A 26,137-nucleotide genomic window follows, 5' to 3' on the forward strand; every position below is an offset into this window, starting at 1 on the left:
CTGTCCATGTCACCAACAAAGATGAGACTTCTCTGCCTCCTTGTGCTCTCAAACAAGGCAAAGTAGCCTGATAGTGCCTTGTTTGCTTAGGATTTGCAAGCCCTGAGACCTTGAGCTGGATGGCATGACTTGCTCAGGGGACTTCTGCGCTATATGCAGTACAAGTCAAAATGGAAATATAGAGCCAGCTGACAAAATCTGAAACAGGACCTTTGATCCTCATGACAGTGTCCTGGAAGCTTATGTATGCTGTGCGTAGCTGTCTGGCTCAGGCCCTTGCCAAACCTCAGCCCTTAAAGAAAATTTTAAATGAGGGAAAAGTAACTAGTTATTTTTATGAAAATGAGTGCACATACCTAATTTTTTATTAATCACAAAAGAGCAGAGATTTCCAGGATCCCATTGAAACTTCTGTTGTAATAAGAATTATTATTCTATTTTCCTTTCTTATTTTAGGCACAGATCATATGGATTTCCATAGCATCTGGTATGCAGTTTTCAGTGAAATAAGAACTATAAAGGACTTTATTTCCCTTAGGAACTCACATACTAATTAAACCTGTACTGCAACAGATGATCTGAGCCAGATGAAATAAAAGCTTTAGGTCCATACACCTTAACTTTGAAGGGCTTCAATTCTCAGGGAACGGACCAATTTTAAATCTTCAGAAGCCAGCTGTGGCTCCTTGAAAGTTATAAAAGGTGAGGAAAAAATATGATTTATGCCTGCTGAACAAACCATAAACTGACTTAGAATTTGCCAGCTGTCATTCATTTTTTGAAGCTGTCTTCAAAGCACTGCTAAGTCTACCTCTCTTTCATTTTCAAGAAATGTATGCTTATCCTTCTTACTATGTTTATCCTACTTATCACAACAATACTATGTTGTGATCATCATGTTCTTTAGGATGTATTGCTACTTTAAGTTCTTATTCTTCTTAGCATTGCAGACAACTGGCAGCAGAAACATTTCTAGATGCTGCTAGAAATAATGTCTTGGCATTATGATTTGTCTAGTAGCATTTACCATCCTTCTTTAAGTGGACTCATAATTTCTCACAAGCCTAAGGCTTTGAGTTTTGAACTGTAACTCTAGTGTATAAAGTCTACATTACTCTTTGGAGAAATAAAGCCTCTGTAAGTTAAGTTTGGTTAGCAACTGTTCCACAGTCACTTCTAACCACACCTGAATACCATTTGATCCTGAATAGCAGATGTACCCATTACATTATGCCACAGCTGGTGCAGAGTGACCAGCTGAACTGAAATACAGATTCATCTCACTAGGGTGACAAGAATCAAGTGTTTTGGATGAGTTGTTTAGGGCAGGGTTCACCAAGCAATCTATGCTGTTCTGTTGAGTTGAATAAGCCTGAACACTTCTCTGTCAGGATACCACATCATCTTGCTGCTGCTCTTCCAATGTGCAGGTAGGAAAGATTCACATTTTCTCTGCTCTTGCAGCTAACTTTGGAAAGCCTTAAGAGTAGTGATGTTTGGAACATAATCACAGTGTATTTTCTGAATATCTTCCCTTTTAAAATGACAAGATAGACAGAAATGTTGTCATAGCATGGGGCAATTAATAATGGAACTGTATTTTAATTTGATGTTAGAAGGTAAAAGGTAGAAAAAGTAAAGAGAGCCTGAGAACTAAGAGGGATAGTTTACTCTGTGTATAGCAAAACACATTGAAATGTGGTCCTGTTTAGGGACAGCTGCAGAAGTCTGATTTCAGCACAAGTTGTGCATAAACCACGCTGGAAACAGACCCTCAGTCATGTCAATTATTTTCTGTATGAAAGTGCATCACATCACTGTGCTTTTGAATAGCTTTAAAGAAATGTTTAGAGTAGAGGTTTGAAAACTAACTCCTCCGTCTTCTGTCCTGCTCCTTATTTTCATGAAACTAAAAGTTCTTTTACTTCTGTGAACCATATTCCTGTATGGAAAATTGCAATAATGAATACCTCTGCCTTCTACACTGTGCATATGTTTTGATGTATAGAAAATCATGGCATTCCTGAAGCCTGAGCTAATGATACCAAAAATCCATAATATTCAATATTTCGTCCCTGGATCTAACCAGTACAAATGATTTACTGGAAGCTGTTTGAAGTGCTGATGTACATTATTAAGTCCCATTTTGAATTTTAGATTTAGCTTAAACCTTGAAAAGAAGAATGTAATAGTGTAAAATATTTAATGGCTCTAGCTAAATAAGTAACTAAAGGAAGTTCTGGCTCTTCATAGTCATCCAGCTTCTTGAATTTCTCTAATTGCTTGGGCACAAATTCTGAAGATGAATTATGCAATATACAAACCGTGTTTGTTTTGGTTGTTTTGTTTTGGGTTTTTTTTTCTTTGGGTTTTTTTTTTGTTTGTTTTGGATTTTTTTGTTAAATAAATTTCCATCCTTTAACTTGACTGAAATGCCATCATGTTCTTTAATTCTCATGTTCTTTAGCAACCCTCAGATAAGTGACCTAAAAGTGTACAAAACCACTTTCAATGCCATATCCAAAGCAAAATGCTGGAATCCACATTGCAAACCTGCAGAGTTATGCTTAGACTTGTTCTTTTTTGACAATATAGGGGAGAGAGGATGTGATAAAGATACAGGAAAGAGGAGAGGAGGATTTGAAATAGAGCTAGTGTGAAAGACTGTTTTGGAGGTATACAGCTGGAGAATCCACTGGACCTGCTTTAATGCTGGTCTGTAACTACTGTGCTGTTTCTGCTTTGCAAGGGTCATACTTTGAGATGACAGAAAATGTCTCATGGGGCTTTGTTGGCAAGCGAAACTCAATCTTGTGTTTTATCTCTTTAATGTTAGCAGACACTGACAAAAAGAAGGGGCAGTCATAATCTGTCAGGGTCTTGAAAGGCTGTCTCCTTGTTTGTACAGCCGATGATATTCAGATGGGATGTCAAACTGCATGCAGATCCTACAGAGATTTTGTGACTAATGAAGTTAATAAGCATGACATGCAAATTTAATCTGAAACAGCCTTCTCAACTACTTGTTACTGCTTGATAGTACTGAAGTAATTATATTCTATGAAGCAGTTGATCTTCGGACAGCATGGCTTTTGTTACATCTTCTTGCGCTAGATTCTGAGATTATTCTTGGCTTTGCAAAAGACAAGGTAATATTACTTCAGATGCAAGCATCTGTAAGTGAGCTCTGGTTCCCTGGGGACTGGTTCTCTTCAAGTTGTCTGCCTGCATTTGTCTCCCTTGGAAAAGGAAGATTTCTGCTGAGTCTCTTTCCATTCCTGCCTGCCCTGTGGCTTCTGGCTCTGATGTCTGTGAAGAGCTGCTGGTTCTCATCAAAGGACCCAGCCTTTGTAAACAAATGAGTGGCACTTTAATTTTGAGTATTTGGAATGATTAAGTGAAATATGACTAACTTAATAGAAAAGTCAATTCTGATGCAGAGTTCTCTTGGAGACTCCTGCAAACATCTTGCACAAATCTCATCAAAAGCTGGAATTCCAGATCTCGGTTACTTTCCTGGGGCAAAGCAGAATCATAATATTAGTTTGCTTAGTCACAGGAGTCAAAATAAAGCACTCAAAAGAGGGTATGGTAGGAAGAAAACAAAGTTATTAACTTGTCAAAGTTATTAACTTGATCAATTACTGTAAAGAGAGAAATGAAACTGTTCAACCACACAGAAATGTTATGCAATGTTATGAAACAGATGTTGAGGAACTGATTAAATGCACATATCCTTTGTACTTAGAAATTATTTCTGGAAGTTTCCAACCCTAGTCATGGCATATGGCAGCTTAAGCATGCATCTGAGATCTAAATATAGTGAACCAGAATCTCTTGCTCATGACAAAGGGCCTGCTGAGCATTAGGATACCCCTTTCTGCCTGTTCCTTCTACAAGTGCCTTGTGAATTACTTATTAATGATACTTAATCATTGATGACTTAGTTGTTTGAAAGCCTGTTTATATTGATGATTATAACTGCCTTCATATCTTGCCAATCTGCAAACATATCTGGGTTTCAGATGCAGCTTAATAAATTTTAGCATGTGGTTGCCCTGTGAGAGGAATCACTAACACTCTTGTCTGTAAAATGGTACCATCGGTCAAGGACCATACACTTCCCCTCTGTAAGAGGAAAAGTTCCCTGGAATGAGCTGACTGTTTTTCAGCACACTCCCTGCTGCCACTGAGATGCAGAGGCACAGCTCCTGCTGGGAACCCCACTGGTTCAGGTGTACTTCCATGACAGACCCCGCCATCCCTAACATGATGCACTCCAGGAGCAGCAGGTTGTGAGATTAAAAAATTATTTTAGCCGTCTAGGGTCTTCTAAGACATAACTGTCTAATTAGGTAAGGGAAGAGTGGGGAAAAGTAAGCCCCTAAGTAAGGGAAGGGTGGGGAGAAGCTATTCAGCTTTGAGTTCCACAGCCTTGCAGTAACAGCACTGAGGGGTCATTTCTGAATCAGGTCATAGGCTTCTTCCCACTAGAAAGGTGACAAGTAAGGGACCTTAGTAACCCTGTTTAATACAAAGTATAGAGAAGGGATTTTATTAAAGGTTTTCCTCTGGAGTAACCTATTTGTGGCCATACAAAAAGCAAGTGGTTTTGCGTGGTATCTCAGTGTGTAAGGGATGGATGACCAAGGCTCTCCCATGGCTTAGGGGGGACAAACCGTCCACACAGCTGAAGTGCTACAGACCAGCAGATACTTCTCTAAGACAAGATGTTAAGAGGTACTTATGACTGCATACAATATGGTATGGTTAATATGGAATAAAGGCAAAATAAACATCCCTTGCCACTCTGAATGTGTGGCCTCTTGGGGTATGGAATCAAGGAGATACTGCACTCTTGCTTATCAGTTCTCAAGGCAATGAATATCGGAACAGCTTTGGTTTCCAAGTGGGCTGAAGGTATGGAAGCACTTCCTACTAAAGCAGCTCTAGGTGCACCCAAATGTCTGTCTGAAGCAGGAGAATTTCCACTGAAGTCTACATTCACTGGAATTCTTGCATAAATGGTTATTTTTCAGAATAAATGCTACATATAAAACTTATTCTTATGAAAACAGCACTTTTGAGTGATCTAACTGGATAATTAATAGGAGGTTTTGTTGTTCAGATTTTTTTGTTTGGTTGGTTTTTTTTCTTGTTTCTTTTTTTTTTTTTTTTAAAGATTTTTTTAGATATTCTAGTCAAGCAAAGGCTGAGCCACCATACATGTAAGGATAAAAAAAAAAAGAAATAACCTTGGGAAGGAGTAAACTCTTGTAATGATACAAACTGGGTACTGACTGGCTGAGGAGCAAGCTGGGCATGAGGAGTAGTATGCTCTGGCAACAAAGAGGGGCAACAGCATTCTGGGCTGCATTAACAGTGGCATAGCCTGACCCAGTAGATGATTGTTCCCCCTGTTCAGCACTTGGTTGATCAAATCTGGATACTTCATCTAGGCTTGTTTCTCCTTTGAGCTCTCAGCCAATACAGAAAAGATGTTAACAAGCTGGAGTCCAAGGGAGAGCTACCAAACTGGCCATGCAGGGGCACTTGCCCAGTGAGAAGAGGCTGGTGGACTAGGGCTTGCTCAGATTGGAGGAGAGAGAGTTTCAGAGGGAGCCAGCTGCAGACCCACAGTACCTGTGGGGAGGTGAGCTGAATGGATATAAGGAACACCATGGGGACAATAAAGGGTTGGAGTGGGTAGGCTCCCTCATTGGAGATTTTGAAAACTCAGCTGGACCAGGCCCTGAGCAGTCTGGTCTGATCTCAGCTGGCTCTGCTTTTGCAGAAGGCTGGGCTAGAGACCTCCTGTGGTTCTTTCCAACTAAGAGTTACTCCATGATCATATGGCCAACCTGTGTTTTATGTTGACATCAGTAACACCTCTGAGTCAATAGCATCTGGTTATTTTGCCAGATCTTTGAATGATGGATTGAAGTCCTTCAGATGTGGTACTCAGTCATGCTTGGATTGATGGCAGTGCTGTCTCAGGTGACAAATATGAAGCCCAGCCAGCCAGCCTCTGAGAAGAAATCAGTGCTCTTACAGTTAAAGAGCCATGAGAATATTCTTACAGACTATCTATATATATAAACCCATCTTCAGCTGGAGGCAAGTAACTACAGTGAATGGAGAGCAGCTAGAGTATAGTCTTGGCAGAAAGGATTGTGCTTTTTTCCTTTAATGTGGAAAGCTGTATTTGATAAAAATTCATACTGTTTAAATGGTTTATACATGCAAGAAAAATCAAATAAGACCTTAACTCAGAGAAGAAAAAGCTTCAGCTTTATGAAAGGCAAAAACTGCTGTTAAATTAGCTGCAATGACAACAATCATGTTGTTTGTCATGAGTTATAATACACTCAAGAAAGAAGATAACCTCAGTGCAGTGTCAAGTTTATTTTATTAATATGGCTTAACATGGCTTTCATATCTGACATATCACCTTTACTCAACTACCTCATTGCAAGGTTTTCTGAAAAAAGGGAAAGGGTCAAGAGTTGAAATGGGTTGTTTAGGTTGCAATGTTTACAGTACCAACAGGTACTGATGCCTTCATGGATGTATCCAACCAGTATTTGACATTGTGGGCTCTGTAAGTGCATCATACACACAGTAACCCCTATTTCAAAAAAATATAAATAAAAAACTATCATAAAGTGGTGATCATTCTGGCTCTGGGCATATTATCGGTTTGTTGAAGGTACTTGGAGATTGCATGCAATCTCTCTGCCCAAATGGTCTGTAGCAAAATTTTGGGAAATAAGACATATAAATGCAGCTAATGTCCTGGTGGCAACTCATTTAACTTCTGAATTTACCTGGCTTTGTTAACTTAGGAAGTAATATAACATGGAAAACCTTCAGCAGCTTTTGAGTGTGTGACTATTTTTTTACATGTCTTGGGGAGGTTGTTCAGTGTCATTAACCTAAATCCATGTGCTTCACCTGAAAGTATTAATTTCTGTGCTGTTAATGCTGGCTTGAATTTTAGTCTTCAGATTTTTTTCTTCTTGCTTATAATTTAAACTAAAGGAGCCTTGGTAACCTGTCACATCTGCCAGGCTTTTTCACTTGCTTGCCATTCACATTGTCTTCCAGGTTGTTATCAAATGCACAGTGGATGCTTTTCAAAGTTCTATAAACACATTTTTTTTCTTGATTATACTAATATCAATATAATGGACATACAAAATCTTGTTCTCTTTCACTGTATTTCCTTGCCAGAGGCAAGAAAAAGTACCTTGCAAAACAATTGCCTGTGTCTCACATCTGGGATCTCCTCCAAGTGGTTTTCTTCTGTGTATCCCAAGTTTGTCTTTGTAATTTGTTTTTCCCTCACTTCAAGAGCTTGTTTAAAAAGAAAACAAAGTTTATGCACACACACATGCTCCCAACCTCCATCCAGTTTAGGTACTTATTTCAAATGCTTTCCTTAAGTTACCTGATACCTTATCTGTGTTCAGGATAAGGCTGTGAACAAATTCCTGACTTTTATCAGCCCATTGCTCTTGTTCTAGGCATGGAAGGTTCCCCTAAATATTATTCAATCCCCTGCATATTCTCTATCAAATACTGCTCTACCATTAACTAGTTTGTCTTCAGAAATAGCAACAGGATGTATCAACGTGTCCTTGTTTACAGTTCCTGATGCTGTCAGTGGGCTGAGATTGCTTTTGGAGCATTCCTGAGCTTTTGGAGCATTCCTTACAGACTGGCTGCTGTGGTCACCATTGTCCATGGCAATCAATATTGTGGTCTTTTCACCCAATGCTGTTGTGACTTAGTGATTTTCTCATCACCATGGGAAAGACAGCTACCTGTTGAATATTTTTTCCCTTTCCATCTGTCTGGGGACAGCATCTACTTTTTTACTTCTCTTTCTGAATCTTTGATTTATTTCTTCTCTACTATTCTGACTTTCTAACTTCACTTACCTGCAGAAAGCTGTTCTTGTCTGCCATCCCACTCAAGATTCAAGGATTAAAAATAAAGAGGCAACACGAGGCATTCAGATTATATTCTTTTCTCTCCATTTACTTTCTAAAGGCCTTCCTTCAAATACTCACATGTAGTCCTGGGTCTCTAGCTGCTCAGACCCTTAGAAAAGTGGTAAGGAGGCCCAGGGTCCAAGGGAGTCCAAGACTTTGGCAGGCACAGCTAAGTTTGCGCTGGGATTGCTCATTCAAATTTCAGGCACTGTCTGCCTCTGCCTAACAGTGCTGCTAGAGGCATTTGAAGTGATCTAAGAGGTGAGTGAATGCAGTGCTTAACAAAGGGAAATACCCAAGTACAACTGGCTTGCTGTTGCTCCCTCAAAAGCCCTTAGATACACAGTGAGATGCTTCCCTGCAGGGCAGCTAGTGCTGGGATTGGAGAGGGTCAGTCCCCCTCCTACCTCTTGTGTGGGTAGAAGAGCAGATCTTTGGGGGTGCTTCAGGTCGGATCCTTCAGGTCAAGAACAGGAGATGATAGCTTTGTAGTTTGAATATATTCCTTCCTTAAGGAATAACAGATGACCCTTGATCTTAATGAATTTGCAGTTCCTCCTGTAAAGCAGTTATTCAAAACAGTGCTGGAAAACTGTGAGCCTGGGGCAAACTACTGACCAGTAAACAGGACTGAGTAATATGGGAACATTGAAGGAAAGGACCAGTGCGCTACACATACAGACTTTTGTTTTGCCCTTCTCTCTGCTCTTCCCTCCCCCTGCCTGCAGACTACTCAGGGCCAGTGAGGCTGAAATAATAATAAAAAGGATACTGTTTATTTCAAGCCTTCCTTAGAGCAATAAATGAGGAAATGGAGGGAATCTGATCTGCCTGGCTTCAGTCCTTTCATTATCTTTAACTGTTAGGGCTGAAGGTGGGGCACAGACACCAGACAGCCCCCTCCTCTTAGCTGGTAGGGAAGCCATCATGATATGTCATGTCTCCCAGTGCAGATCTGCAGAGGTGCCTCCCTCCTGCTCCTATGGCAGCATATGGGTTTGAGACACCTCCTGGAGATGCCCTGGCTCTTCTGAGGAAGAGATCTAGCTCTCAGTTTACAGTGTGGGGAACTGTAAAATATGGCATATGTCTGTTCTGATGGGAGCCACTCCATGTGATGGTGAGGCCATTGGTTGTCTCTAGTGCACTAGAATCACTGGTCAGAGCACTTTGGCTGACTCTAAAGTGAATTAGATCTGTCTCCTATCACATACTGTATGGGTGCCCTGATCTCCAGAACACAGTGAAGTGCCACTCGGGTGTCTGTCTGCCTTGGACTAGTTTGCAAGCAGTTTCAGGCAGAAGACAAGTGTCTCCTAGTGAGACAGCTAATAGATTTAGTCACCTTCACAACTCTGCAGTGATTTTTTAAAGAGACCAGACTATCACTTAAGATGTCAACATAAGTAACTAAAATCTATCCTGTCATAACTGTTATTCAGGTGTTCTGAATCCTTCCCCATTAACTTAAATTGGTGAGTACTATTGTTATGTTTGGTAGCAATTCACCTAGCAGTTAATTTTTTCAGCTATATATGAGTTTAATGTAGTTGTTGTTACTGCTTCCTTTGGATTGATGAATTTAATTTACAGGCAGCCTCAACAGCTTCACTGAAAATACAAGGAATCAATCCTGTACTTAAACAAAGAGCAAATAGTGACTATTAACTGATTGCTTTCAGTTTTGAAGTTCTGACCAAATGTCATGTAAGAACTCTATCCTCTACAATTAACCTTAATTTGAAACTTTACCACCTTAGCAGAGAAAGTTAAATACCAGTTCTTAAAGCTATTCTTGGCAGTGAAAAGTGTGGTCATCCTGCCAGACAGCTGTATCAGATGATAAACTCCCTCCTTCCATAGCCCTGCTGTGACTAGACCATTAATGATAACTACCTAATTCTACCAAAGGGGATTTAGTTGTCAGCAAACAATCCTGGTCAAGGGCAAAACTTTAAAATGCAAATGTAGATCTAATTTATCTAGTTTTCTTTCTGTCTGTCCCGCTAATCTCTAACTCTAGGCAGCAAAAGTTTGTCTTAATAGAAACTAAGTAAGAATCCAGGCCTACTGCTATAAAAATGTAGAGACTATCACATTGATGCTTGTTCTAGTTGATCACATTTTTTTCCCATCCGTTCTGTTGTGGCAAGGGAGAACCACAAACTGAAGCCTGTTATAATTAACCTGCAGGTAATAGTGTATAATTTTTTTAAGTCTTCAAGTGGTTTACATCACAGGATTGACTGGCTTGGAGCTACCTGGTCCTCTTCCACCTCCCTGCTCAGCACAACTGAGTGTCTATTTTGCTTCTCTTTGTTTCCATGATGCTCTGAGTATGTGGAGGAACCCTTCAGAATGTGGGGGTTTATTCCATTTACAGTTGAATTTACCTGCATTTGTGTCAGAGCTGTAAGCATGCTTTGCTCCTGTGATGTGTTCAGAGCACTCACAACACATCAGAACCTTCAGTGGGAGCCACTGAGTCTTGCCTTGTCTTATTAGTTATCACTTATTGAGTTCCTTCAGTAAACATAGTAAATGATATTGGTCCCCCAGCTTGTGGCCCAAAGGGCAGTAAACTATTTGTTTCTAAAATAGCCTGCTGATTGGCCCCTGACTAGTGTGCACTAGGGCAGTGACAGCCAGAGAGAGGGATTTAAGAGAGGCTGAGCCTTTTCTGGGTCTGAACTCAGTGAGGACCAAGAGCTCCTGGTATCAAGCTGTTGCTGATGAGACCATGTATGTAAGACTTCTTATACATTTCTGTCCAAATTATGGACCTAAAACTAATTTTGCCAGGCTTACACATAGTTTGACTGTGGTGTGGGTCATTTTACAGCCCTAGAGTTTCTCTCAACAACAGACAGTCCAGTACATATTTGATCATGAACTTCTCTGCTGAGATCTTAACCAAGACTTACAGATTTCCTACTGGCAAAGAATTCTCTGAAATTAAAGAATTAACTGAAGTTGGAAACCAGAAATATTTCCAATAAGGGTGTCTTCCCACTCTTAGAAAACCTGAAAGGCTGATCTGTTTTTTTATTAATTAGAACATTGATATGAGTTTTCCCAGTCACAATTACTGTTTGAATTGCTAAGAGAGATGCCAGCTGAGCAGTTTGCTAAGTAAGATACAACCTTCATGTTGCATGTGAATTTTTCAGGTTTTTTAGATTTCTAATCACTTCCATATCTTCCTCTGAGTTTTCTGCAAAAATTTACGCTGTTCCCAGTAGGAGCTCTTGGCTGAGTTGTTGGGAGAGCCTGTGACAATCTGCAGAACCAAAGTATTAAGACATTGTTTCCAATATAAGTTGTAAGCTGTGGTAACTAGCAGGATCTGTGGTGAAAAGTTTCATTTTTAATGATCTGAACAATCCAGACCTTGGGCTGAGTTCTGGGTAATTTGAAGAAAATTCATCGATTATTAAAATAAACTTCTTCAAATGGAGGGAGGCTGTGCAAGAAAAACAAGCTCAGAATCTGTACTTCTTTCAAATTGCCACCAGGTGCCAGTGTTCCATTAGATTTCAAATTACGACTTCGGCCTTTGCTGCCACTGAGAGACTGTGTCGCTTGATTGTATTCCTTGTTTTGCTGTCAGTCATTCGGTAACAGACATCTGAGTTAAGATTCTATTCAAATTTCCACTACAGCCCCCTTCTATCACATGTTGGTTTATTTTAAAAGAATTATCAACCTAAGACTATCTTAAAAACAAACTTGAACAAAATTGATTGCCTTTAAGCTCTGCAGATCTGAAAAAGAAATACTCTTTCTGCCCAGTCAAAAAGCAACTCAGGTTCTAAAGGCTAGGACTTCATGGTAATCTGAATGCATCCCATATAAAATGTTTCTAAAGTTTTGAGTCTTAATGCTGCATTTCTAATCCTGAAATCTATAACCTGGATCAGTTCATTAAATATTGATGATTTCATGTTGTTTCATCCGGAGATTCAATGTAATAACTGTTCACATACAGCATTCCCTATATTATTGGTGTCAGTCTTGGCAGCAGGCTGTCTTGAAGATGACTGTCACAGGAAGAAAGAATCATGACTCTAGATGCTGCTTGAAGTCGTTGAGAAATATGTGGATGCAAGTGCTAGTCTTGCCCTATAGAAGGAGAGATTTCAGCCTCTGAATGGTGTTAGCACAAATATTTATACATACGCCCGTGTGACTTGAAATCATCAATTTACAAACAGGATATTTGTACCAATTTGGGAAACAGTGTGAATGCTGTTGGCTTTGTCTTGGTGCAGGAGCATGGATTAGACTAGAATTATTGTCTGTCATTCATGGGCTTGTGGTCAATGAAGTATCAAAGGTGGTACATAAAAGCACTGCCATGAATTGAATGCTTAAATCATAATTCACTGTTACAGAGAGGCAGAATTGAGAATGCTATTAAAATATTTGCATTAATTGCATTTGTAATCTTATTTATAGGAATGAAAACATGACTGTAAAATAGCTCATCAGTCTTAATTATGCAATTATCTTTCCTGTGAAATTTTAAGCAATAATATATGTCAATTCATTTGATTAAATCAATTAATAATTTCACCTATGTTCTCTCCCAATTCAAAAGGTCAGTCAATTCCCTTAAAAAATAGATCAATGTCTTAGGTGACCTCTAGAATTTTCTTTCATCTTTATTTTTATTTGCCACTGCGACAATTGATTAATCAGCAAACAAGTATAAAGTAAAACATTAACTGCAAGAATTAGTGGAAAGCTAAGATACTAAAAATTAAAGATAACCATACACATATGAATATTTCTACTAACCAGATGATGAAACATCATCGCTATTATTTTTGCTCTCAATAGAGCATACATGGTCTTATTTTTCTGACCATCAGTCTAAAATAACACATTGAAACCCTACAGTAAGCCCATTATGAAATGGGTAAAAATCCTGAAGTCATAAATTGTAGCACAATCCTTTAGCACTGTTAAGTGCTGCTTACCTTTCCTTTCTAAGTGGGTAGATTACTGGGTTTAATTTTCAGCTAATGTCTACTGAAATTTACAGAGACAGGCCTGATATGTTTGGGTAACTATAGAATGAAATACTCAATTCCCTTGACATCTTTCTTTCTTCTTAGAGACCTGATTTACAGAAGGTTCCTGTTTCTGCTGAATAGGCAATGGATATTTTTGAATTTTTTTTCAGAGAACCACATAACTTCAAGTCAATTACAGCTGAGCCTAAAAAGGCTAACATAAAGGCTGTGTATAAAGCATATTTTATTAACAGAGCCCTCCACCCCTTAGAGTACAAACCATCTCATAATGCCTGCAATATCAATTGACATTGTCAAGGAAAAGTGGTTGGAACAGCACTCGGGCATACATTTACTTATAATCCTATCTTTAACAACCACCTAAACTAAAAATAATTCAGCCCAGTAAATGACTCATGAACATTAGAGGAAATGGATGATTTTTCCACAGTGAAAGTAAGCTCTCCAGTGAGGGCATTTCTACTTTTCTCCGAGCATCTTTCCCTCTTTATTTTACCTACAGCAAATTCTCCAATGACAAATTTGCTTACAGATCTTTGAGGCTCTCCAGGGATAGAGCAGCCTGAAGCACTAAAGACAATCTCTCTGAGAATAGATAGCTGAAAAATATCAGAAGGTCTGGGAGGAACACTTTGTCTCAGCTGGCTGGAGCTGTCTAGCTGGAGAGTTCAGCTTTCTGTGTGCGTGGTAACAATTGACATGGTCTCTTGTTACCCTTTGTGTTGGTTTTAAACCACTCCAAAAAAGACTTAGCAGCCATATCAGCAGCCATCTGAACCCTTCCCTTCCAGACTTTCTCTCTTACAGGCTTTCAAATGCTGGAGTAAGAAGCTGTCACTATGCAATGGTTACAATTAGTTGTTGGCTGTTTTAGTTCCCTACACCTGTCCTGACTGCTGCTTGTGTGTCCTAAATTTTTCTCTAACCTAATCCTGCTGTCTCTTTTACCCTCTTTAAGCCCTTTTTGCCCTCAAAAACATGACATCACGTTGGTCCTCATTGTTACAAACAACTTTAATTTGGTACAAGGAAAGACTGATCCGAGTATCTGTATCTGTCTCCAGAAACTTCACTAACAAAACTTGAGGACTGATTTTAGATTTAAGACATCTAATTTTGAATTATAAAGGTGAAAAATCCTTAATCTTGTGTGAAGAAAGCGAACAAAACAGATTTCTTTTGTCATAACAAATGAGGTGTTCCTACTTGGCCTCTTGCCTTTCTCTGCTTTGAGCCACCACTAGCATTTGCTGGGATGGAAAGGCTGGGCAGCTTTCTCTGACTCTCCCAGAAACTTACTATCTTGATGAGAACTGACCTCAGGCAGCAGAAGAACTTACAGGTCTACAATATTTTATATTGGGATTTCCAAAATGAAATTTTCAGGCTTTCCAGGTAGAAAAAAGACAGTTGACAGCACTAATTCATGTCCGAGTGTGAATAATTAAAACATCTTCCTTGCTTTCCAGTCTGTTTTTCTTCATAGCCAGTATTTATTCCATACCTTAGCTCTTTTACCATGCTTGAATAATTTTGGTATGTGTGTGTCCCTCTAGGCACAAAAACCTCTTGAGTTGCCTATTTATCTATAGTTCTCACCATTTAGAAATCAGGATTGAAATTAAAACCTTTATAGGACGACTGGTAACTGCTATCCTGCTGCTGCATGAAGTCAGTCCCCTGGCATAAAGCCAGCCAGTATTTTTGGCAGTTTTCCTGGAGCAGCAAGAGGACTTGCTGACCCTGACATCTGGTGCACCTTATGAAATCCAAGCAATTAATCATGATCCAAGGTAGAATCTCTCTAGACTGGCTAAGAATGTCTGTTTAGCAGAAACCTTGTGGTATTCATTAAGACCCTTCCAGATAATTTCCAACAGGTAATTCTCCCAGCCTTGAACAGCATTAGGTAATATGTTATCCAGAGCTCATTCTAACATTCATCTCTGGTGTTTTGGAGGGTAAACTGGGGATTATTTACCAGGGAATATGACTGACTGAAAACAAGACTGAGGATAGAAAACAATCTTTGTGCTATTGTCTGAGATGCCTTTAAGTTTAGAAGTGTTGAGGAACAGTGTGGATCTTAGTAGCATTTCCCTTCTGGAAAATAGGTCTTGCCCCTTATTGTTAGCCAGTCACACTGGATATATGGTCCCTGTAGCACTGTCACCAGTTTGCTGGGAATGGACCATAGCCACCTTTTCAGCAAAGTTACTTAAACTCTGATGGTGAGCAAAGAATAGCAAGTGCAAATTTCACGTCCCTGAGTGTGAATCTGCTTGCCAACTCTAATGGAGGAAGGGGAAAAAACCATTCAGGTAGGTGTACAATGTTCCAACAAACCACTTACTTTGAATGGACATGGCATGTACATACATAGCCTAGAAATAAACAGGAACCCACAGGGGAAACTTAGCACCAGCGTAAACAGATACAAACCAGGTGAAGTTAAAGGAGTTTATCTTATTTACGCTACAACTGGATTATACTGACCCAGACCCACTGTCACTGTCACCATTATGCCACGTTGCAAAATGGTGTTGAAAATTATAAATTTAGAATATTATTTTAATTACCTTGCATTGGAACAGGGTCAAATTGATTTTGTTGTTTGGTCAATGTTTACAGGAATTTATTAAAAGGCGTAACTGGTTGACTTTATACCTGACCATGTAAGACTTTTGACTCCTAACTCCCAGATGGCAGTTATGCCACTTACGGATAGTCTAAATACAAGCTCCTAAATAGTATCTGGTCCTTAAAAGTAGGATCAAGACAAAGTGGAATTGATTATTCCACAGTTAGTGCTTCAACTAATTGTCAATACCAAACAAATAAGCACAACTTGCTCTGGTCAGGCTTGGAGATCTTGCAGTGCAGGTGCTTGCTTAATCCAATTGCTACACTGGGAATCATGAAATCCCAGTTAATGTGTGCAAGAGCAACTCATCATGCAAAGAAAATTCCCAGTTTGTAATAAAGCATGGATTTTCCGGCATCTGAGGTTAAATTGTTCTCAATAGGACACTAAACAAAAAAAATAAGTGCTTGGAAAAAGTGTTTAAATTTCCTGTCCATTTCAAGTAGGTGTCATTTCACAGTCCCAAAATTAATGATAGGCATATTTGTTGGCACTGTGGTTTTAGCAGTCAGGTGGGCTTTAAACTTTCTTTCTCTTGCAGAGGGTAATCTAAGGCTTTAGGGAAGGGCCACGTATAAAACCTGAACACATTTAGATCCCACTCAGCCAAACAAGAGCTAAGGATACCCAACGCTTTAAAGAATATTGCCCTATACCCTTGCATACATAGTTTAGGACAAAACAGTGTCCTTTTTCATCCATGTCCATTTTCTGTGGGCAAAAATGCTTAGTGTTTCTCTCCTATTACCACTTCCACACTGTGGTGTTCATTCATTAACCCATTTACAAGTGATTTGGTTGGATATAATACTAGTAAAGTCATAGAAGACCACAGTAATAGTGAATACTGTTTTGAAAGTGGGAAGAAGGTAGCTCCCATTTTGCTGTTTGTATGTAAGGTACTTCAATCACAGCTTGGGGCATAAATTAATTGCTGTCAAGAACTGGGACAACCACGCTGATTGGAGAAGGGTTTTATAATTTTACATTAAGATGTTCAAGGCCAAGGGATAAATGAAAGGAAGTTGAACTGGAGCTGCTGCAGGTTTGGCAGTTAATGCTTTTTTATTTTGAAGAAAAGTGTCACAGATCTGATTTTGAAAATGACTCTTTAACACCAAGGACTTCAAGTGTGTGACTCCTGCCTTGTGCTGTTACAAGATACAACAGAACCAGGACCTGTATGAAAAATAAATAGAATGTTCCCTCCAGTATAACTGCAGGACTCATTACATGTTCTGTATTTAAGTGTTGTTGCAGACATTCATACAATACAGACAATACATCTTTGTCAAGGTGACAGGTCTCCTTTGGAAGAAAGATTTCTTCTCCTGCACACTATGAAGTACTGTATGTTCTGTATTTAATGTACGCAGTACTGTCTGAATTCTTGAGCTTTGTAATTCCCTATATGCCATCTGTACATCTTGTTGGAGGATGGGATGCCGATGAAAACTCTCCTGTGCTTTGCATCTGCCAAAATGGTACCTTTAAATCATCACCTCTTTACAAAGAAGGCAATTCTTGGTGCTCTGTTCTGTTGCAAGCTTCACATCAGCATTGCTTCTCTGAAAAATCTTTCTAATGCTGTAGTAGGTCTGTCAGACACTCCACAGTTGCATATGGGTAGAAGGTTTTCCCAGATTATAAAGGAATTATGATGCAAAAAGAATATTTTCTTACAGGAAAAAACACCTAATACGCACGTGTTATGTATTTGTGTGTTGAGACAAAGAAGTATTAAAACAATGTTGATTAAGTGCGAAACTATGAGCCAATATCAGGAATGGGAGAAATTAAGGAGGTTATTTAAAAGATAAGACTTTATTTCTACCTATATATCTTGTAAATATTTTGCATTAACAATTCTTTGACTACAGGGGGACTGCAGTAGGAGTAAGAGACCCAGAATCTGTAATTCTGCCTAAAAATACTTAGTTTTAAATAGTGACTGCTGAATAACAGAGGAGCCAATTGCTTCTCTGTTTTGTTTTGTAAGGAAACTCAATGATGTGAAGCTGGTAGAAAAGGGCAGGGAAAGAGGAATGGCAACAAGGAAGGCAGAGGTATGTGTCTGCCAAGGTCATCGAGGAGCATAGAACAGAGGCACAGGGAGACACGAGAATATACAAAGCTGGGCTTTAGTTTTGCTCAGGCAATTTAAAGTTGCCCTTTATCTTATTACTTGGCAGTTATGTATATAATGAGGGCCATCTTTCAGGAAGTGTTCAGTCTCACAGTCACTTTTGCCTTTCAATCTTCATCCACACTGGGTTTTTTTCTAACGGAAGGAATAACTTCTAGCCATATCTGTTTCTTTCGGAGAGCTATGGCTTCAGTCTGATTTTTTTTTAATCCATAGAATTTAAAGCATTTTACAGAGCAGGTCGATACGGAGGCAGAAGCACAAACAGCTGCTAGTACTGTGTGTGACCAGAGGCAGGCAATGTACAGGAGGAACACAGCTGGCTCAGCCTCCTGGCATGTTACAAGCAGATGAGCGATGTTCGGGGAAGAAAGTGCTCATGTATGAAGAAGCTAGAGTAAAATACATCTACATTTCCATTTTAGCCTCAGAGTATGTGAACTGTATCCCTTCGGGGAGAGCGGATGTGAAGGTGTGCACCGGGGGAGCACTTCTTGTGCTGCAGCCGCTGGCAACTATCCTGTCCATGCAGCTGGTCTGCTGGACCTTTTCTGAGGTGGTCCCCCATGAACTGGGGATTGTATGGATGTCATATCCTTGGGAACAGCTATTTTGAGATACAGACCTGCTCCTGTAGTACAGCTTTACTTATACATGTGTGCAAAGTCCCAGTGAAGTCACTGGGTTCAAACCATGAGAAGTGTGTGGAATACAGGATGTTAAATCTTAAAGATGAAGAATTCCTTTGTGGTAATTTTTGCATTCTGCATGCAACTTTTGTTGATAGAGTGAATTAATCCAAGAACTTCAAGTGGGTTGCATTTCAATAGTTCATTTTTTTAAATGTCTGGGCATTTACTGAACTTTAGGAACCCAAGGAATAATTACTATGTTATTTTAAGGTGATTGGATACTGCCTTAAGATGTGCTTTCAGGAGATAGGAAAATCCACTCAACTTCTTTGCAACAACTGCACATTATTTGGAAGACCTAGAACTCGCATGGAGCCAGTTCTGAGAAGGATTTCTGTCTTTCTCTTAATCATCCAGTAATAGAGCTGAGGAAAAGTTCTCTGGAAAAATAGCACAGATTTTTAAGCAAGGTGCTTGTAGTGACTTGCTGCAGCAGTTCTTAGAAGTGGGGGGAGAAGCCTGAATGCCATGTTAGAGCTTGAATTTGGAAAGAAAGCATTCATAAAACCTGCGGAATGACCCCTTGCATCTGATTTTGTGCTGTGCCTGATGTATCCTCAGTACATGTTGTAGCAAATGTATTCTTCAGGGGAGAGCATGGGGGCTGGTTGGGGTTTTCCTATACAATTGGCTTTTTGAAGGCCTCATCCTGCAAGAAGTTCTTAAGAGGAAGCAAATTCATTCTAAACGTTCTGTTAAGAAATAAAAAGTCCACACACACTTGCCACTAGATGTCAGAAAATGTACATGGTTCAGCTGGAAGGGAAGATCTAGCTGAGGGGTTTTGTTGGCTGTTTAAGCACTTGCATAACACTTTGGACAGGGCCCAAGGAAAACAATTAGACATTTGAGTTTATTTTTGTTTGCATGAAATAGTAAATATGCTGTTGGGTCAGATTCTCCTCTCATTTTCCCCAGAGGAAAATAGAAATAAACTTTTTGTCCGGAGTTATGGCACCATGGAAAACAGAATCGCTTTTAGTTTTGTCAGCACAATATTCTCATCTAGAGTGCTGTGGACTTGTACTCTTTGCATAAAGCTGGTCTCTGAGTTTTAGGCAACTCTAGCAGAAATACAGTGGAAGGTGAGTGGGTTGGTCCCACTTCAGCTGAAATGAAAGCTGTTGTTGTTGGGATGCTTGTGCATGTGGAGTAGACATCAGATGTAATACTTCTCTTTATAGGAACATATTCAATTCTAAGTTTGCTAGGATAAAATTGATGCAAATTGGAAGTATTTATTATGAAGAATAATGCCTAAAGCCTCCTGCAGAATTGTGATAAAGGATATGCAGATTCACCTAAAACTGTGTCTGTATCTCCACAAAACATTTCAGCCCTAAGAGGACAATTTGCCCTTTATGGCTACTGTTCTGCTGCTTTACTGATGCAGCTGCAATGTTTGATTTGTACAGCTGGCTGCAATTCAATACATAAATGAGTGGTCAAAATTATATTTTCATGTTGTGTATAATGTGAACAGGCAGGTCACTGTTTTGCACCTAAATGCATATGTATCTGAATGCTTTACAGGCTAAAATCCCCTTTGGAAACAGCACAGAAGGTCATTTTCAATGTATTGATTTTATATGCTAATGAGTGCATTTCCCTCTGGGAGAAAAGAATGTTCCAAAGAAAAAAAGAATATGGCTTGTCAAACATGAACATTTGTGAAGCAGTTCCATATTTCTAAACTCTTGATGTTTACTGGACATGCATACTATTCAGTATTTAAGGATCAGACTGTGACCTTTGCCAGGAAAACTAGGGGGATATTGGGCCAAAGAGAAAGAGTCTGAGGAATGAGTATAGAGACATCCAATTTATTCTGTCTTGATTTTCTATCTAAATGTTTGTGCTTCCTTATTATCTAGGAATTGCTGCATATATGCCTAAGTAACAATATTAAAAAAGGTGTATGAGTTGAATACAGGCTGCTTTTAAAAAGCAAATATATATTTCCACTCTGTATTAGCAATTGATAACAAAAATAACATTAACACATGAAATACAAATGTAAATATTCTTAAAACAATTTCAAGATCTTAAGCAGTTTCAGATACTGTATCATGGGCAACAGGTATTTAAGGGTTGATTGATACAAAATGAGTTTTGAAAGATTTTTGTAGTTTTCCTTCTGATTCTGAACTGTTAAAAGAGTACTCTTCAGTGTGAGGTTTAGAGTTTTACATTTTGTAACAAAATCTAAGGTTCTTTAATGCTGAATGACACCAGAGTTAGAAATATCTTTAAATGTGATAGACTTATGATGTAATTGTGAGTCAATGTAAAAACATACCGAGGGGCCTATTCTTCAACTGGAGGCTGCAATTTGAGATAGCTCCATAAAACATCTGATTTAGCATCATAAATTGCCTTCACATTCAGAAATAGAGTAGCCAGTGGTGGGGAGAAATGTGAAGGCAGAGAAGGCTGTCTCACACCTTCCCCACTGCAGCTGTCAACCAGCAGGAGGGATGTGCATCTCTGGCACCTCTGCAGGGACTATTCTTTCCCCCAGGAGCCTGGAAACAGCTGTTGACTGGCTGTAACCTAGCACAGGAGATTAAATAGCATCTCAAAAGCATAGCCTGGGACCAAGGATTCTCACTGGGTCTGACATTCAGGTAGCCACAGACTAAATCTGAACTGCACTGAAACTCACTTGGAGTTAATTCCCCAGGTGGCTCCTCCTTAGGCTTTCTTTTCATCAGTGCAGAGCTGAGGTCGAGGCACAGCCAACCTTAGGATTGTCTTGTGTTTATTCCCTCCCTAAAAATTGTGTGTGAGACACTGTGTGATATTTACACTGACTTATTGACTCATACATTTGTGACATTTGTAGTTATGTTTTAGTGCAGAAGAGTTGTCTTTAGGCTTCTATCCTGCATTTTGATGGGTTTTTTTTTCTCATGTGCTCTGCTACCTTCTGTCTCTTGAACAGAAAGAGCAGAGAAACACAACCTTTTCCTGTTCCACATATATTTGCAGTGCCTGCTTTTGCCTTGCTAGAAGCAGCAGCCAAATAGTTACCTCTTCTACTGCATAACAGGGAAAAACATTATTAACTTGTGCATCAGGCCCAAGTGGAACTAGAGTCACCTGGTGTCTGTGTCACTGTTGGTTGAAGAAAATGAATTTATTCAGGTGTAAATGGATACATTGCTAAGCCTAGGTTGCTACAGAAAGCTCTCCAGTTGTAAGAAAATTTTGGTTGGAGTGAGATTTTCAGTACAGAATACATTGCACGATAGCAATGGTACGTGATAATAATTTAATACAGAAACTGTAATCTTCTAACTCCTGTGGTCTCCAGACAGGCTCAGTCTTTTTTGCCTGATGTTGTTGTATGAAAAGAAAACTCACTGGTGATTTATAGTGACTGCTTGATGCATTGATTTATTCTTTTTTATGTCTGGCCTACTGTATTATTTTCTTAATACAATTTTAATAAAACTGTCATTGTGGCTCCTCTGTTAAAATATTTTACTAGAAGGCTTCTTCTCACTGTTGTATGGATTTTTTAATGAGAAACCTGCACGAGCTTTGCAACAATATATTTAGAAATGCAACAATATATTTAGAAAGTTTTACACAGGGGCATTTTAAGCACCTAATTGGGGTGCTCAGAAATGCCCCCTCTAGATGCCTTTCTCTTTTGATTTGCACATTCACATCTTATGCATTTTGAATTTTACCTAAAACTTGCAATGTGAAAGCCATGTCTTGAGAACCACAAATGTAGTATATGGCAAATATACAGGGAGATGTTCCACACGGATTAAATGAGAAAGCTTCAAAACCTGTATAGCTCTAGCTTCCATGACAGGGTGGAATTGCTTCTGTTCCTAAGAGCTCTGATTTGCAACAGAAGATTTTTACTATTCCATGATGTTGTGGGAAACAAAGAAGATTTCCTTCTTTTGTGCCACTATACCCATTAATTCCTAACCAGTGTTCTGGGTAAGATATAAACTGTTGCATTTGGACTTCCTTGCAGTAAAACAGATGTTTCTTCTTGGGAGTTTTTAATTTGTGAGGACAGTGCTCTGAACTTTTTATTAGAATCTAGATCCAGTTGGCAGATATTTTTTATTTGTCCATAAAGCCTCTTGTTTCTCTTAGTTAGCTCTTAATTGTGCAAAACTGACCTGACTGAAGCAGAAATGAACTGTTGCATGTATCACTACTGATAAAAAAAATCTGAAAGTTAGAAGAAGCTTTTGGGTGATATTTTTACCACAAAGATCAGTTGAAGATATCTGGGAAGAACAAACTCAAATTGGACACTTGTCATGGTTTGTTGTGTCAAGGACAGCATGGGTGAAGAAGAGCAAAAATGTAATTTGAATCCTTAAGTTACCAGAATGTAATTTGAATGTATTGAGTAAACATTCTTGTTAAAAAAAAAGTCATTAAACAGGTGATCTCTTTCAAGATTTTCTCAGTTTGAAGAGACTGGAATGTTTGCTAAAGTGGATGAGTTATGAGACAAACCAAATTCCTCTCTCTCAGCAATTGTAAATTCGAAATTAAGGGGCTTTAATCGAGGAAGTGTGGAAAAACCAGAAGAAATAACAACCCTTTATTAAAAGATATATGTATGTTGGCAAGAACAGTAACAGAACACACACAAAAACCTAGACGGTAGTCCTGTACCCAAAAACAAAGTCCTGTCCCCTTCAAACAAAGAAAAAGTCTAAATGAACACTTCTCTGTCCTTTAGCGCAGTTCTAATCGTGGCCGGCAGGGGGCGCTGTGGGATCACTGGAGGTGCAGGGCCTGCAGTTCTCTGTCATGGTCGACAGGGGGCGCTGTTGGGCTCCGGCGGTCACCACGCGGGGAGGGGTCTGGGGGTGGTCTCGGGTCGCGGGAGAAGCCGAAAAGAAAATGGGGACTCTTCCCCCAGTGAAAGAAGGGGGAAAGGAAAACAGCCCACCCACCATGGAACTCACTGTTGTCCTCAGATGACGGTGTCTCGCACAAAAACTCTCCGATGAAGATGCAACAGGTCCGAGCTGGACACAAAGACAGCTACCCCGTCTCCGTCCCAGAGAGAGAACCCAGCAAACTGACTTCTCCCTTCTGAGGAGAGCCAGCAACCCCCCCCCAAAACTACTCCACTCCGCTCTTCCCCCATGTCTGATGGGCCATCTGTTAGGAATGCGGTTCGGCCAGCTACGTTCTTTTGGAAAGCTAATCTCCCCCCCTTTCCATTCAAACTCTTTCCTACAGTGGGGGCAGGGGGAAGAAAAATTCCCCCCCTCAGATTTCTAACCTATAACAAAGATGAGAGACACACTTTACATATTGCACATCCTTTTCCAAAACATCTTAGAGAGACCAAAGTCACTTTAATGGAAGATAACCACAACAATTTATCATTTTTAGGAGGGGGTTTCTGGAATAACGAGTATGCCTAAATCTAAAATCAGAAATGGTTGTTGATCTCCTCCGTCATGTTAAGTAGCAGTGCAGGATTAGACACCTGCACCCTTGAACCCCTGAACCCTTGAAGTTACTTTTCTGAGAGTCAGCTTCTTGAGGATTCTAGTCTAAAGTTTTCTGAACCTTAATATGTGCTCATGGAAGAGTGTAGCACTAAATCTGATGAGAAACTTGTTTAAACATGTCTTAAAATGGTACTTCTGTGGGAATAAATAAATTCTTAGGTATACTTATAATAAATACATAATACAAGACACGCTGCCAAGAACTGACACGCTGCCGAGACACTGAGTACATTTCTCGCTTAGCATTAAATTCACACTCTTCTTTATCTTCAGATGTTATAGATGTACAATAGCCAGTGACTGAATACAGACTCAATACAGACTCCTTATTGCTGTTAGTCTTGCTAAGTGTAAATTTGAAAAATGGAGAAATAGTGCAAAATGGTGAGACCCACGCCCAAACTTCCTCTGAAGATGCTAACTAAAGGGATGTGAGAATTAAAAAAGCGTGTAAAATCAGTCCAGGAAAATAACACTGCCAGTAGCTGTTCCTGAGTTTAAATTCTAGACAGTCCCTGGAGACAGTGGAGAAAAAAAATTCTGCTGTGATTGCAAAAAGAACAGTAACTGACTAAAACCAGATCTGCCTTGAATGTGAATGTCACTTTCTTTCTCCAGCTTATTTTGTACCTGAGTCAAAATTCTAAATTTCACTTTTTTGTCTCTGCGTATAGAAGATAATCTCACATTAATCTATTTTGGCAGATATATAAAATGTATTCACAGGCTATTGTTCCAAATATAAAATTTAATTAGATCTTGTAATATTTGTAATTGTTGTAAATTCCATTATACTGAACCATGTACCTATAGGATTTAATTATGTCAGCTATTATTAAATTGTGGAATGGGATAGGCATGAACAAAGATTTCCTGTATGCCATCAAGACCAGTGATGACAAAGTCATACATTTTACCCCTGCAACGTCTTTGCATTATGATGGCATCTAATGGAGTTAATAATTCCTCATAACGTTAAAAATACTATTTTCTCAGACCTTACAGTGCTATAACTGTAGGGAGGAGCAGGCAACCTTTTTTGAATGAAGGAAACCTAAAAGTAGTGAAGATATCAAATGCTGTCATGCATCCTGAATATGCTAAGAGGATTTTGTGTAACTGTCCCAGTTGTGACCTGAATCCCTATCTAGACAGTAAGTCAACCACTACTTTTAATGAGGAAAAAGAAATCATCACAACTGAAGATGGAACAGAGAAGGCAAAGATGTAGGCTGGGGAATAGGAACAAATAAAAGAAGTGACTGTGTCCATCACATTCCCTGAAGAGACTGCACTGCGTGTTTTCTTGGATACCTCCATGTAAATGTGACTTCATGGGTGCTTTCAGACACCATGGCTGGAAATAGCTCTTTTAGTCAACTCTTTCAGCCTGCTAGGAGAGTGAATGAAAAGTTTCCTGTGAGCACAGGTAGATAAGGTTTGCTGCCTTCCTGACGTATTTCTAAAGATGCCATGCTTGGTTTTTTGTCAGCTTAACGTGCATCTGTCCTTTCAGCAGCCTCTGTTCATTGCCAGTACAATCAGGTTTAGTTTATGTGGCTGTTGCATGCATTGAGATTAGAAGTGTAAATAGAAAGGTAAATGCAACTCCTCCAGCAGGTTCAGAAGACACCTCTTGCTAATAGGCTAGAATGCTTTGTCAGCATCTGCTAGTGTTCAGCAACATTCATTCACTACTCCCAGCATGAAACAAACTCCATGTTGAAGTTAATTCTGCTGTGAAATTAAATTCACATTAAATAACCCAAGAAAAAACAATAGGGGAGATATACTTAAAAAAGAAAGAAGAAAAACAAAAAGGAAAAATAGATAGTATGTATAAATTATGTACTTGAACTTAAGAAAGAAACACCAATGGAAAGGAAGGTAAAAAAGAAGGCTGATGCAAGTAGGAATCAGCAGATCTCTAACTAGTGAAAAACACAATAATAATCTGGGATGCAAAGCAAAACACCGTAATAAAGAACAAATTATTAAAAATACTTTCTTTCTTCCTCTCTTTGCCAGGATAAGTAAACATGAACAGATATGCCAACTTGTTCCTGCCATATGTTTTCACAAGTGCATTTTTGTTTGATATGTAAG

This window comes from Pipra filicauda, unplaced genomic scaffold, assembly GCF_003945595.2.
Source record: "Pipra filicauda isolate LSUMZ 115617 unplaced genomic scaffold, ASM394559v2 scaffold116_size3395265_pilon, whole genome shotgun sequence".
NCBI classification, from domain to species: Eukaryota; Metazoa; Chordata; class Aves; order Passeriformes; family Pipridae; genus Pipra; species Pipra filicauda.